Raw genomic sequence first — 16,578 nt, forward strand, 5'->3', positions numbered from 1 at the left:
TTTCGACTTACGAGTTGGAATGTCCCTTCTGTATCGTTCGCCTGTATTTGATCCCCTAAAGTCTGTCCGTCCAATCTTATTAGCGCTCTTACATGTACAATTATTTCCAAATATATATGACGTATAGCATAGGTTAATATCAGTTATGTCTTAGACAAGTTCGAAAATCAGTTCCGATTATATTTTTTTCAAAAGAGTTATGCCCCTTGGAAATATTAATGATATGCACAATTGTGTTGTATGCATGTTCAACTCTGGCCAATTTTTTATTAACTTTTTTATAGGTTTATATCAGCCATGTCTTGGATAAGTTCGAAAATCAATGCCGAACAATTATTACTAAAAGAGTTATGCCCTTGGTAATATTGATTATATGGAAAATTGGACTGTAAAAGCTTTCACGTGTATAATTATTTCCAGAATTCTATGAAGCTGATATCATAGGTTTTGATTAGTAATGTCTCGGACAAGTTAGAAAAATCAGTATTGATCAATTATTTTTAAAAGAGCTATATGCGCCTTGGGAATATTATTAATATCATAATGGAAACTGCATCGCCAATGCTCTCATGTGTACAATTCTTGCCAGAATGCAATGAAATTAATATCAAAGGTTTACATCAGCAATGTCTCGAATAAGTTGTGAAATCAGTGTCGATTAATTTTTAAAAAGAATTATGCATCTTGGAAATATTTCATTTCAAGTTCATTTAATATTAAGTGATCTCATGTGATAATTTCTTGCAAAATATATATTTTAAAAATGTATATATCCCTAATAATTTTATTACCTATGTATTTGCATTCAGGTATCGCATATTAAATTTATTCGGTCATAGTGTGTTAATTTACGTTTTTTGATTGAGTTAAGCCTTCCAATTGATATTTTATCGTGTGTTTTTCTATGTTGTGATGTTATACTATTGTTTCAGAAAAAGGGAGAAGGTTTGGTACCATTTAAACGCAAATGTTTGCACCTGTCCTAAGTCAGGAATCTGATGTACAGTAGTTGTCGTTTGTTTATGTAATTTATTCGTGTTTCTCGTTTCTCGTTTTTATGGCCCTGCAACAAAGTTGTCGGTGCCATATAGTTTTACCCTTGTCCGTCATTCCGTCATTCCATAATTCCGTCATTCCGTAATTCCGTAATTCCGCAACAAACCATTATACGGAGTTTTTTCTAAACGCCTTCAGATATTGGGCTGATTTTTGGTATGTGAGTTAACCATGATGAGTTACAGATCAAGTTTAAGTTTTGTTCCGCTCCGCTAATTTTTGCCGAAATTACGGGCTTTGGACTTTGATAAATTGTTGAAAATCACAGTTATACAGACTTTTTTTCTAAACGCTTTCAGATATTGGGCTGAATTTTGGTATGTGAGTTACTCATGATGAGTTACAGATCAAATTTAAGTTTCGTTCCGCTCGGCTATTTTTTGCCTTAATTTCGGTTTTTGGGACTTTGATAAATTTTTGAAAATCACAGTTATACGGACCTTTTTTCTAAATGTTTTCAGATATTAGGCTGATTTTTGGTATGTGAGCTAACCATGATGAGTTACAGATCAAGTTTAAGTTTCATTCCACTCTGCTAATTTTTGCCAAAATTAAGGGTTTACAAGTATGAAAATTGTTGAAAATCACAGTTATATGGAAATTTTTCTATATGCCTTCAGATTTTGAGCTGATTTTGATATGTGAGACTACCATCATGTTTGTGTCCACATGTGTTATTGAAATTGCAGATTTTTCAACTTTTTGAGACTGGGCCATTCGTGTCGCTTTGACACATCTAGTTTTATATAGATTAGACCGTTGGTTTTCCAGTTTGAATGGTTTTACACTAGTAATTTCGTGGCCCTTTATAGCTTGTTGTTCGGTGTGAGCCAAGGCTCCGTGTTGAAGGCCGTACCTTGACCTTTAATGGTTTACTTTTATAAATTGTTATTTGGATGGAGAGTTGTCTCATTGGCACTCATACCACATCTTCCTATATCTATATATATGTAAGGTTTATATCAGCAATGACAACTTCGGAAATCAGTGCCCATGAACAATTTTGAAAAGAATTATGTGCCATCGAAATATCATTGTTGTTTATTTTTTCTGTCTCCTGTTCTAACATCGGACTCCGATTACTTTTTACTTATTTTTTCTGTGTGTTTTGCTGTATGGGTTTGTTTATTTTACATTGGCTAGAGGTATAGGGGCTGGTTGAGATCTCTCAATACTTGTTTATCTCATCCGCATTTCTGCGCATGTCCGAAGTTAGGAACCTCTAGCCTTTTCAAGTGTTATGTGTTGTTTTTTTTTTATTTTGGTTCATTTGTATGTTTCGGAATTAAAGTTGCGTCCATGTCCTCGAACTGGTATACATTAGTGTTTAGGGACCAGCTGAATTCCGCCTCCAGTGCGGTATTTTTTCGCTGCGCTGTAGACCCATTGTGGCCTTTGTCCGTTTTCTGCTATCTGGTTGTTTTGTATTTTTGACACATTCCCCTTTTCCGTTTTGGGGTGCCTTGTATAATTTTGTCTATGGTCCTGATATTACAAGATTATTACATGGCATTTTTCATACCAGTTGTATTATCATTCCAAGGTTCAATTTCAGCCCAAGAGCTTAAGGCTGGAGGGCTGATATTGACCTAGGGCTGAAATCCATCCGATATGAAAAATAAAAAATTACGTATTATGATCTTTTTATCATATATACTTCAACAATGGAGAAAAATAAAAGTTTAATATATAATTGATCCTTTAAAGTGGTTCTCAATTAGAAGTTCAAAAAGGGAAAAAGTTTACAACGGACGCCAAACGTAATACATTTGATAGGAAATCTTTAATCATATGCTCAACAGAGGAGAAAAACAACAGTAAAACATATTTTTATATTGACGAATAACCGAGGGGCGATGAAGGTTCTGATATGAAAAAATGACATGTATTTTATAATATACTTCAGCAGAAAAATTAGTACATACAAAATCTATTTTTTGAACTTTGAAAAAAAAATGCATTTTATCGTATCATTTGTTTTGCATTATTCAAAATATATTTTCCTGTTTCCCAATATTTTGTCTGTCCTACTTTGTTATAATTTTCAATAAAATTGTGACTCGCAGCTGATATTTTACATTATCAATGTACAGACAACCTAAAAATCGGTACATATCAGCCCACTAAGCACCATTATGGAAAATAATGAATTTACATAAATTTAATGGTTTTATCATACTGAAAAATTTATAAGTTATTTGCTCTAAGTATTTGATAAATACATATCTTATCTTTCCCCGTATGTGGACATAAGCAACATGACGGGGCCACGTGCGGAGCTGGATCTTGTTTACCCTTCTGGAGCACCTAAGACACACCCCACCCCCAGTTTTTGGTGGGGTTCGTGTTGTTCATTCCTTAGTTTTCTATGTTGTGTTTTTGTACTATTGTTTGTCTATATGTCTTTTACCTTTTTAGCCCTGGCGTCGGTTTATTTTCGACTTATGAGTTTGAATTTCCCTTGGTATCTTTCGCCTCTCTTGTCGTGTTCTGTAGATATACCGTTTTGCGTCCTGAAATAAACTGATCAGTTCTATATTTGAATTAAATGTGAATCTTTGTGTGTAACATCTATACCTACATTACTTATATCAGTTTGTGCTGTCGATTGTAATTTATGAGTTTACAATATGTGAGGTTCAGTAGTTATTTTTCTTCCTCCCTTATACTACATTTGTTTCATTAATGAAGACTACCTGAAAATTGTGTTATGAAACAACGTTGATTTGTAATGTAAAAGAGCCTAACAGATGGGATTTATGGTTTTACCATATTTTGCAAACATCTATCAAACTTCGATTTTAAAAGGGGCTTGACACAATCTTAAACTTTACATGTTAATGTATAAACTTGCATCGAAGACCTTTAAGTTAATAAACACCGCGAAATAGTTTGTATTTGAAAGAGAATGCAGACCCTATAAACTTCTTAAAGAGTTTTTGTTTTTGTTATGAATGATCATCTTTAGGAGGGGTTACACAATTTGTTTTCCTAAATGTTTCAAACTTGCGGTGGCGCCATCTTTAAGCATATAATTATAAGTGGTAATTATATGGCCAGAAATATGACATACTGATGCTGCATACTCAAAGTACCGATACCAAGCTTTAAATTTTAGTGTGGATTGAAAACGTTTTAAAAATTGTGTAAGTTTAACAATAACTTCAAGGGAAATGAGCTTTGCGTGGCTTTCTTATCGTTCCCCTTAAGTTTTACGACATATCTAATGAAGCAGGGACTTTCTATATTAAATAGTTTAGAAAGTTCCTGAATGAAGCGAGCCTTTTTTGCCGTTTATGTTGTACTGTTACACAAATTTCCAAGGTAAGGAGGCGGGTTAGAGGCTCACAAACATGTTAAACCCGTCACATTCTGTATGTGCTGTCCCAAGTCAGGATTCTGTTGTTCGTTGGTGGTCGTTGTTTGTTGTCTGCCGTAATTGGTTTTTTTTGTAGTGTATAATTGTTTTGTCACAAATCAGGTCGTTGGTTTTCTCGTTTGAGATAATTCACATGTTCCGGATCTTTATAGATTATGCTGAACACACGTGCACACGCTGAAATGTCTCGCCTTCTTTTTTTATAATCAAAATTGAAGTATAATAATGCGGTTAAGGTCAAAATTAAGGTGAATTAAACAGCTAAGCCATTTTGACAGTTCCTGGAGTTTATGATTTGGTAAAAAAAGATCAGAAATTCGCCAATATCAGACCAAAGGTGACACCACTGGCATCATGATCGGTAACTTATCTTTCTTGCTTTGTTTGTATATATATCTGACTGTTAGAAGTATTACCAGTTAAGTCAATTTGTTCTCAGTTGTAGAATAGGTTACCCTTTTGTTTGGAAAAAATACCCAAATTAAAATGGAAATAACAGCTGCATATATTCGTCTGTCGCTATTTAAGCAGTAGTCTGTAAAATATACAAAAAAAAATCTTTACCCAAGCCTTCACTAATAACAATTAGATACATTAAATAAATTAATGTGTTCTGTTTATATGCTCTGTGGTGTTAAAATGTTTTAAAAAAAAATGTTCGAGTTATCCCTCTTTGTACATAACAGGTCAACTGACTTATGATTATATTGGTTTCCTGATGAATCATTCCCAATCAGAATGACAGTTGTGAGAATGGATGGATGAAAGTAGTATATCATGTCTCTCTTTGTTATGATTTATATGCCTGTTTTAGAATTTGAATTATACTGTTTAAAAGTCTTTTCTCACACTAAGAACCTTAGTCTGTATACTATTCTTTTCTAGAGTTTTTTTTTTATCACAGATTCTATTAATGATTCCATTTTGGCCCCAATATTTTGTTCTAATGTAAACACATTTCTTCACAGGAAAAGGTGTGTTATTCTTTAATTTATTTTATTGTTTTTATTTATTTTAAAAGTTTTAAGGATTATGGTAGATTTTGGCAAACATTGTAACAAGTTATTTTACAAATTCTTCCCACAAACAATTGGTGGCAATTAAGAATGCCATTCTGTATATTATGCTATGATACCCAATAAATTAATCGCATAAAACAGTGACTTGTGGGGTGCACATTTGCAGATAGATATAGCAAGGATTTGTATAGTAAAAGAACCTTCTTACTATACAAATACTTGGATATGGCAAAATCATTGATATGGACAGACTAAGATAATGGTATGTATATCATATCAGTAGTTCATTGGGACTTCCCTTCATCTTGCTTCAAACTTGGTAGACAATAACATTTAAAAGTCCATTTCCCAATTAAAAATCTATTTCTGTGCAAAGAATATTATCTAGTGGGAGTTAAATTAATATAACAATTCAGTCAGGTCTGCATTCAGCTCAATGTAATTTTCCAGTTAAATAATCATGTCAAATTTTTTTTGGCAAATTTCAGACTACATTAACTTCAAAGTAATGAACTCATAATATGGTTTCTTCATCTCAACAGATAGACAAATGAGTTGATTCACCAAATCATATTTTTTTCAAGAGATTTGCAACCTTTTTAAACCATGTTTTAAGATTTTATATGTGGCACCACCCCTCGCCTATTGAAATTATGGTGAAAACTAAAAAATTTGGTAAATGAGGGATATTCTAACATAAGTATTTGTTGATGTAGGTGGCCACTGTTAATTTTTTTCAAAATGCGGTCATAAATTTTGCAAAATTATGCCAAAAATCAGTTTATAATGAACTTCCCTACATTATCAACATCACAACTACACCACTTATGATGCAATCGATTAAAATCTTCTTTAACAGAAACAATTAGACATTATAACATATGCCTTCATCAAATTATCATCACATTTAAAAATGTTCAGATTTTAGGGCAAAAATAAGGAGTTTTAATAAAAACAAAATAATTTCAGACTGATACTGTGTAAATATTCACTGCAAAAAACTAAGTTAGTCTATTAGTAAAATACTGAAAAAGGAAAAGATCCCGCTAACATGTTTGACTTTGCCATATTCTGTATGTTTGCGCCTGTCCCAAGTCAGGAGCCTGTAATTCAGTGGTTGTCATTTGTTGATGTGTTACATATTTGTCTTTGATTCATTTTTTGTACATAAATTAGGCCATTAGTTTTCTTGTTTGAATTGTTTTACATTTGTCATTTTCAGGGCCTTTTATAGCTGACTATGCGGTATGGGCTTTGCTCATTGTTGAAGGCCGTACAGTGACCTATAACTGTTATTTTCTGTGTCATTTGGTCTCTTGTGGAGAGTTGTCTCATTGGCAATCATACCACATCTTCTTTTTTTTACATGACTGAAGGTGCAGGGCTAAATAACCTCTTTGAAAATTGTAAATGCCAATACAGCTGCATACCAAATACCATTGACATCTCATATGTAAGTTCCCTTTAAACTGACAAACACAAATTTTAACATCTAAACAATGCAAAAGTTTCCAAGTCAATAAACTATGGGTGGCAGGGCCATATAAGAGGGAATGCTATTACAATTGCATACTAAATATCATTGACTTGGTGTTATTGTTTACTGTAAAGTCACAAATTATTGCCAGGTTTTTATTATTGCGAAAAATGCGACAAAGTTGTAAACCCAATAATTTAATCTCGCATTTTGAAATATTTTATATGAATTAAACAGGATTTTTCTCAAAATCGTAAAAATTAAAATCGCATTTAAGTCTAAAATGACAAAATCTCAATAATAAATGTACACACAATAATTTCTGAATTTACAGAAATCATAAACTGATCTAATCACAACTTCAAAATGTAAACTATGCAATTTAAAGGACTGAGGGGGCTGGGCCAAAAAAAAGGAAATGAAATGCATCACCTTGCAGACAATCACAAAACATGTAAATTCAGCTCAAGTTTCTAAGTCAATAGACCATGAATGAAGGGGCAGGGCCAAATAATCTCCATGAACTTGATATGTGCCAATGCTAATACAACTGCATATCAAATACCACTGACCTACCAATTGTGGTTCTCCTTGAATTGACTTATTAGCAAACTTATACATGTAATCTAAGCATAGATGTTTCATGTGTTGGCTCTCCAATAATTGGGAATCATTCATGTTTTTTTTTTGACATGGAATAATTTGGAATAGCATTTTATATAATACGTAAACTATTGTTGAAATCATTCCACAAAAATAGTCTCCAATTGTTGTGAAATGTTACAAAGGTACCGTCCTGAAATGAGTTACCCTTTATATGTGGACTAACAAATTATTTGGGGTCTTCCATGTATTGATTTACCATATCTAAGTTTACTTCCTAGCAAGGTTCTATGTACGAATACACTGCTTCTGCACTGCTTTTAGTATGTTTTCGTATGTGACCTTGAACTTAAGACATCATATTTGATAGGATCTTTCTCATTAAATAACATATATCCAAATTTAGGTGAGGCCTTGGTGGCGTTGTTGGTGGAGTAGTTAAAACTACTGTATCACTAGCCTTTCAACGCAGAGGTTGTAAGTTCGAACCCTGCATGTGGCAAGTGCACTTGACTGATCTTAATGGACTATAATTGTCAGTTTTCCTGTCGAAGGTTGTGGTTCTCTAACGTACTACCACTAGCCAATGAATCCAAATACAGATTAAATTGCAGCATAATTCCTTGGAGTTCCCCAAAAAACCTTTCACTTCCATTTTTGATCTGTGGCTTTCGACATTTTAACCTCAAACTAGATCAACATACCCTTAATTAATATTCTGACTCCAGCCAACCAGTCTATAAAATAAGATGTGGTATGATTGCTGATGAGACAACTAGTCTATAGGTGCTCCAAAGTTCAAATGAGGCTAATTATAAGCAGCTAAATGTTGCTGTACAGCCTTCAACAATGAGCAAAATCAATACTGTATACCAGGAAGTTTTCTATATAATCCCTAGGACAAAACAAGGGGAGATGATTCAAACAAGAATTAACAGACTAATTTATAACCAAATAATTTATGAAAAACAAATATGACAGACAAGTACTTCTTCTAAATGGATTGTGTCCTTGGCATTGAAGCTGCAAATACCAGTTTTTATGTCTGACCTAGCCTCAAGGACATAGTCGGTCATCAAAATTAATGAATTATGCTAGGGTCAAGATATTTGTAACAAACTCATACCTTTGAAGAGGAACTAAATAAGGACCTTTCAATTTTTCAACAAACAGAAACATTTCTATGTAATTGTTCTTTATTAAAAAGAGAGACAAACATATGGTAACATAGAAAAACATGCACCCTGCATTAAAAAACCCTATAGGGAAAAAGCATGGGTGTGTAATTGTAACAGATATTTCAAGAGTACAATTGTCATGAACAAACAGGGTTGTTAGTGGAAGAACTATATATTACATCGAGACTACCACATGTAAAATTGTCATGAACAAACAGGGTTGTTAGTGGAAGAACTATATATTACATCGAGACTACCACATGCAAAATTGTCATGAACAAACAGGGTTGTTAGTGGAAGAACTATATATTACATCGAGACTACCACATGTAAAATTGTCATGAACAAACAGGGTTATTATCAACAGTGTGAAAGTTCAATTAAATCAATTTCATGGACAGGGTTTTTCATTTTGTTAGATAAATCTTTGTAAAACAGGCAAAATTTCGTAGCATATAAAATGCAGATATATCTATAGAGGTAAATTTCTATTTTGTATTCGACAGAGCTGATGAAATACTAAACATTTTGAGTTTAATAAAACTTGATCAAAAACACCTTCAAATATTGGAGATTAATCTTGTTACACAGAAATTAGTATCTTAATAATTCTGTGACACTTAATTAAAATCAATCAACCAATCATTAATCACAATAAGAAACCTTAACCTATAACTACTTATTAAAAGGGTGGGGGTGGGGTGGGGTGGGTTGACGAAAGGAGGGGTGAATCAAACTTAAAATAAGGGTGTTGACCAAGCTGTCACCACTATTCTGTAGTCATTATATTTGGGACACAAAATTGGGCTTGGGGCAAATAATATCAGATGCATTTTTGTAGATGATGACTTGTAAATAAAATTTGAAATCCCCATGCCAAACCAAACCCCTTAATGCATTATCTAGACCTCTGTTTACAAGCTTTTTTTTTTACAGAGCTCTAAAGAATACTTTCATCTTACTTTATATACATCTGATATAACTTATCTAAATTACATTGATACATAAAAAAATGATAACTTATATATTCTTAATTGTTGACCTTCCGTGCAGTGACAGAATTTACAAGTATGAAGAGAAAAGCAGGGGTAATCCCTCCCCTTACGCCTCAATCTCAGCCTGCTAGTCTCTCCATTCACCAATAAATGTTAGTCAGGAAGGCAACTAAAGCAATTCTGTAAAAAATAACAAAACATTTTATACACAAAAAATATCAGATGCATAAAAAAAAAAAAAAATCATTGTAAATATACCGAAAATATTTAACCCACATTTCATACCACCCAGTTATTATCTAGAACTCTGATTTTTTTTTTTTTTTTTTTTTTTTTCTTTTTTTTTTTTTTTTTACAGAGCTCCAAATAACAACTCTCTTCAAATCGTATACATCTGATATGAACAACATTTGTACAAAACCTTTACCAAAGGAACTAACCAGTATGAAAAGATAAGCAGGGGTATTCCCTCCCCTTATACCCATTTCTCAGCCTGCCAGTCTTCCCATTCATCACAACTGGTGTTCCTGTTAAATAATTTACAGAACACTATAAAAAAGAGTGTTGTACATCTAGATTGGACATAGTGTGATGATAACTATAAAGATAATATACACTTGCAGTGCATCCTTAATTTTGTACTATGCTGAATACTTGTAGTTTATCTTCAACTAATCAATCAAATGTAAATAAATACAATTTGAAATTCATAGAATAGCAGCTTTGTCTGTTTTCCCTGTTTGTCCTTCATTCACAGAAAAAGAATTTAATTATTTTAATGAAATAATGCAAAACTCTTGTCTCAAATAAATGTTTAAACATTTTCCATCCTCATTCTAATGATAATACTTCTTTATAAATAGTAATCATAAATGTATTCAAGATTGCATAATGAAACTGTACAAAATACCACAAATTATTTTTTTTACATTTTTTTTGTCATTCCTCACAGATTTATTCTAATGTAACCAAAACATCTTCGAAAAAAGAGATTTAAACCAATGGCAGCTGCCTGATTGTTCTCACTGGTCACACTAAAGTCCTCTACTTTAACTACTTCATGTATTAACTATGAATATTTAAGGGAGAACTGTAGGCCTCTGAAATTCTAATGTAATCGACATGTCTGTAAATCTTTACAACTGACTCTCTCCTATCCTTCCTCTCTCTCTCTCTCTCTATTGATTTTTACAAGAATACTAATACACTATATTGTTTGTCAATAATTGTTTCCAAGTTCATCCACATGGCAAAGTCTCTTCTTCTGTATCAGTTCATTTGTAATTTCTCAAGCTCAGTTAATCTACAAAGAAACAACAAAATGTCAATTAAAACATGGCAATTAAATTGACAAAATAACATTTTTAATTCTTGATATGTCAGAAGTGATTCATACCATATATACATATAGGATTGATTGATTGATTGTTGCATGCTTAATGTCCAGTGATCAATATATCATGCATATTTTGAACATGCTTAAGGTGGTATGATTGTCTTTCGCCATCTTGAATTATAAAAAACAGAGAATCTAAGGTCCAGATTTTCAATCAAGTTAGCAAAATTAGATGCAGAAATGTGGATAACTTATGTGAATTTGCATTTCAAAGAACAAATTTATAAGATTATAACTCATAAATATTAATATTTTTACAAGATTATTTCTGCTTGAATTTTAATAATTTCAAATTGGCATTTTAAGTGAAGTAACTCTGAAATAGTGCATTTTCTGAAGGAATCTACTTGGAATTTTGCTATTTTGAATTTTAGCCAGATAAAACGCACTGTGACCCTATCTTTTCTTTTGATATTCTCAAAGCATTTTCTAAAAGCTAACTTTTCGTATTCTATTTTACAATGCTATCATTTAGTTTAGATTCTAATCACATAATGATGTTTTTTTCCTGTATAATCCATACAAAATGTGTCATTTTGTAACAACATGTAGCTTGAGAAAATGTGCCGTGACCAATCATTTTTATTATATTTTTGAACATATTTTAATATTTACTACGCTTTGGCAAAGTATAAACAAATTCTATCATTTTTAATTTAGACTCTCTCATACCACCTTAAAGGAAAGTTAGCATGCCATTTTAATTTTTGCATCACATTTATAAGCATTAAACATAACATATAACTCAGAAACGAGAGTATTTAAACTTGCTAGTATCAATGTTTCTTATCAAAATTTCTAACTTTCAAATATTTTGGTCAAGACTGTGTGGCTCAGGGCTTTGCTCATTGTTGAAGGCTGTACGGTGACATATAGTTAATTTCTGTGTCATTTTGGTCTCTTGTGGAGAGTTGTCTCATTGGCAATCATACCACATCTCTTTTTTTTTTATATTAACAGTATTATGGATAAAAAAGGTATGATGATAATCAAGTTTCATTGTATAATTTCAGGAGCAATATTTCATAACCATTTTGTTTTTACTGTAAACTTACCTTGAAGTTGGTAATATAGTACTTCCAGGTCCTACTGTCCTAAGATCTTTAAATAGATCACATACAATTCTTATTTCCTGGATATCTGAAGAAGAAAAAATCATGTACAGTCACATCCTTAATTAAAAATGCTTATATGGAATTTTAATTATAAGTCAAAGTAGGACAATTTTCCACTAAGTACTTTACTGGGCTGTGCAAACTTAAAGTACTGTTTCAGATTTTTATTTCTTTTAAGGTTATGCATGATTTTAATGTTACAAGTCAATTTTTGACTTGTACTGAGTAGTTTTTCACAACAGTCGCTACCAGTGGAGTCAAAGCTGCTTATCCTTTATTTTCTATTCAGAGCAAGTAAGTGTATATATCCTTCATTTTGGTGGGGTTTGTATTACTAAATCTATTTTCTGGATGAATTTCTTTTTTATTGCTCCAATGCAAAAACTACCGGTGCAAAAAAATTTGGTTGTACACTTTATCAGAATATATTAATGAAGACCTTTGGCTTTATGCATTTATCTTGATAGTTTTTCTGAAAACACAGTGAATTAACACACCAAAAATTAAAAAAAGAGCTATAAGGTTAATTGCAACATGTAATCAGAGTAATGTTGCCATGTTTTTTTTTAGTATAATTACCTTGTCTTTTGTATGTAACAGCTTCAGACTCAGTTGTGATGTGCATTTCTGTGAGATTTATCAGTTTATAGTCCACTAGTACTGTCCATCCACATGAATACTGGTCACATCAAAATAAATGTCAATAATTCACTTGCTGGTTCCAAGGCCGTTGTAAATAATTCACTTGCTGGTTTCAATTCTGACTTCAGTCAGTTCCATGTTTGAATATTTCATTGTCCACTATTCTAACTGGTCGCATATATCATCATACAATAAGTCCATTAGGTCAAGACATAAAAAAACTGGTTATTATTAGAATATTTCATTATCACTATAGTTGTTATCTATTTGATTCCACACATCTTCTATCCTTGTGCCATTACTGGTATATTTTTTTTTAAATAGGCAAAAAATTCAAAAGTGCCTATTTAATGTAATTTTTTCTGAAAATTTAGCTTTTTCAATGTTTATTTAAAAAAGTTTAACTACCAAATAATTTTATTTAAAGAAAGGATAATTTAAATCATAATTTGATGAAAATGTTAACTATCAGCTGTAGGGGAGCTTACAAAGTATACACAAAATTCACATGAAAGATAGTTCTTGCAGCCTTGTGGCTCAATCTCTGGTGGATAGTTCTCATTGGCATTCTTACTAAATCTCATTGGCATTCTAACCACATCTCATTGGAATTCTAACCACATCTCATTGGCATTATTACCACATCTCATTGGCATTATTACCACATCTCATTAGCTTTATTACCACATCTCATTAGCTTTCTTAGCACATATCATTAGCTCTATTACCACATCTAATTTGCATTCTTACAGCATCTCATTAGCTCCATTACCACATCTCATTTGCATTCTAAGCGCATCTCATCAGCTTTATAACCACATCTCATTTGCATTCTTAGCGCATCTCATCAGCTTTATAACCACATCTCATTAGCTTTATTACCACATCTCATTAGCATTATTACAACATATCTTTAGCTTTATAACCATATCTCATTAGCATTATTACCACATATCATTAGCTTTACTACCACATCTCATTAGCATTATTACAGCATATCTTTAGCTTTATAACCACATCTCATTGGCATTTTTACCACATTTCATTTGCATTCTTAGCGCATCTCATTAGTTGTATTAACACAACTCATTGGCATTCTAAGCACATCTCATTGGCATTCTAAGCACATCTCATTGGCATTTTAAGCACATCTTATTGGCATTCTAACCACATCTCATTGACATTCTAACCACATCTCATTGGCATTCTAACCACATCTCATTGGCATTCTAAGCACATCTCATTTACATTCTAAGCACATCTCATTGGCATTTTTACCACATCTCATTGGCATTTTTACCACATCTCATTGGCATTTTAACCACATCTCATTGGCATTTTTACCACATCTCATTGGCATTCTAAGCACATCTCATTGGCATTCTAACCACATCTCATTGGCATTTTTACCACATCTCATTTACATTCTTCATTGATCACTGGACCAATTATTCTATTTATTTAGAGAATAAACCTTTAACAGATTTTTAAATTACTTTTCTGAAAATCTTGAATAAGATAAAAGAGGATCTGAGGTATATTTCAATGAGACAGCATGCCAACAACACACTTAACAATATAATTAAGATGGCAAAAATTATATTCTGTGATAATAGGTGTCTAAAAAATTGTTAAATGTTGTGGCCAAATAATAAGTATCTATGATAATTTTTTTTTCTTGTACCAAAAAAGCTTAAGATTATAAAGGTCGCTGTTTTTACTTCATATTTTTTATCCAATAATAGTGTTTTTGGCATGGAAAATTCTATTACAAAGTTAATTAAGTTACATTTGTCCAGGAGGAGACTAATTTTGTATTTACAAACTAACAAATCTGAAAGCTGCTTTAAGCATTTACATTATTTGGATGGGTTTAGTATTTTTTTACCATTGGAGAGTTATGTCCCTTATTATTAGAAATTATTTGTTTTTTTAATTATAAATTTCACAATGTACCACTTTACAAAACTGAAAAGATTTATTTTGGAAGATTCAAAATTTTAAATCTTATATTGTTTCCTTTAAATAAAAAGGGCTTCTGCAACAATTATCTTTAACGTTTGTGCTGAAACTAAATTGGAAATTTGGATATAATTACTTTTTAATCTAAAACATGATAAAGGATGTTTTTTGTTTATTCAGACATCTACACTTTTAATCAGCAATACCTCAAACCAGTACAAACATTTCAACAGAAACTTTGGACAACATTAAAAGACACTGAAGGTCGGTGTTTTTTCAGGTGCCATTTATATGGCTTCCGCCAATAAAAACTGGCAGCCTTGTAATAGCCAGGAGAACTACAAGTGGCGTTGAAACAGTCATATCTTTCCAGAATAGATAAATAGCTTGTAGTTACTGAATTATGACAGGCTAGACTGGCTGTTGTTATACAAATTATTAAGGGAGTTTTCCAATGCAAACATTTATTATGCCTCATTTATGGGCATTATGTTTTCTGGTCTGTGCCTCTGTTCGTTCGTCCTGCTTCAGGTAAAAATTTTTGGATGAGGAAGTTTTTGATGAAGTCCAATCAACTTGAAACTTTGTACACGTTCCCTATGATATCATCTTTCTAATTTAATGCCAAATTAGAGTTTTTACCTCCATTTTCAAAGTCCACTGAACATAGAAAATGATAGTGCAGATGGGGCATCCGTGTACTATGGACACAATCTTATATGTCTTTACCAAATAGGAAGGGAGAAAGGGTTCAGGGGCGGAACCAGCAATCTTTAAAAAAAGGGGGATCCAACCCAGGAGAAAGTGCGGGTTTTAAATATATATCCCCATTCAAATGCATTATCATTAAAAAAAAAAGGGGGGGTTCCAACCCCAACCCCTAGATTGGCCACTGGGGTCACAAAACTTTTACAGACTTGGAAATAATTTTGAAATGTAATAGACCCATTATTTTAAAACAAAGACTTTCAGACTGGATTTGCATACCAAAAATAAAAATTGGTTTGTATTCCTACTCATATTCATATTGTTAACAAGAAGTTCTCTTTCTAAAAGAAGATATTAAAAACCTATCCCTCTACAAGACTAGTACCTTAAACCCTTATCTGAAAACTCACTCCATCAGTCTCTATTCTCTCTCCCCTATCCCCTCCCCTCTCCCCTCTCATTTCTCTCCCTCTCTTGTCTTCCATCCTTCCAACCTATTTAATTAAGTACCAATTGTTAGTAATGGTTAGTGTTGGTACTTTAAGAATAGATGTTTTTTTATATTAAGATACAACCTGTAGAGGGATGGATAATTTTGCATGGAGACATACTTTTCAATTAAATATTTTTAAACCAAATATAAAAATTTGTTTTCTGTTACTACTAGGAATTGAACAACAGAATGAGTAACAGTTAATTTTCAAATAAACAAAAATAAAATGAATATGAATATTTTAAAAAGAATACTTTTCACTACCAATTATAACCTCCTCAAATGGTCCTATGCTTGCCTGATGTGTTGGAGGTAAAGGGCTCTATCCCATGTATGGACAAACCAAAGACTTTAAAAGGGATATTTGCTGCTTCTCCCTTAAGCAAGTAGTATTTAAAAGTAAGAGCAAAGTCTAGTTGACTCTTAGTCAGAATAATGTATCCGGAAGGGTTGGAGATCTTTCTCAGACTAACATCCTTTACTTTGTGAAATTCCCAAAATTATACTGATAAACCTTGCATTATGAAATTGGTATCTTAAATGTTCTGTTCTGAA

The 16,578-nt window shown here is 32.2% G+C and overlaps 1 long non-coding RNA gene across 1 annotated transcript; it reads right to left on the minus strand.

Moving 5' to 3' along the window:
• Positions 1 to 8,712: 8,712 nt before the first annotated feature.
• Positions 8,713 to 14,466, minus strand: LOC127731676 (uncharacterized). The gene is made up of 3 exons (XR_007995682.1): positions 12,798 to 14,466; positions 12,159 to 12,243; positions 8,713 to 11,010 (listed from the first exon to the last, which is right to left on the minus strand). It is a non-coding gene; the product is annotated as an uncharacterized LOC127731676 (long non-coding RNA).
• Positions 14,467 to 16,578: the final 2,112 nt, after the last annotated feature.

The sequence above is a fragment of the Mytilus californianus genome, unplaced genomic scaffold (assembly GCF_021869535.1).
Source record: "Mytilus californianus isolate M0D057914Y unplaced genomic scaffold, xbMytCali1.0.p SCAF_20, whole genome shotgun sequence".
Lineage (NCBI taxonomy): Eukaryota > Metazoa > Mollusca > Bivalvia > Mytilida > Mytilidae > Mytilus > Mytilus californianus.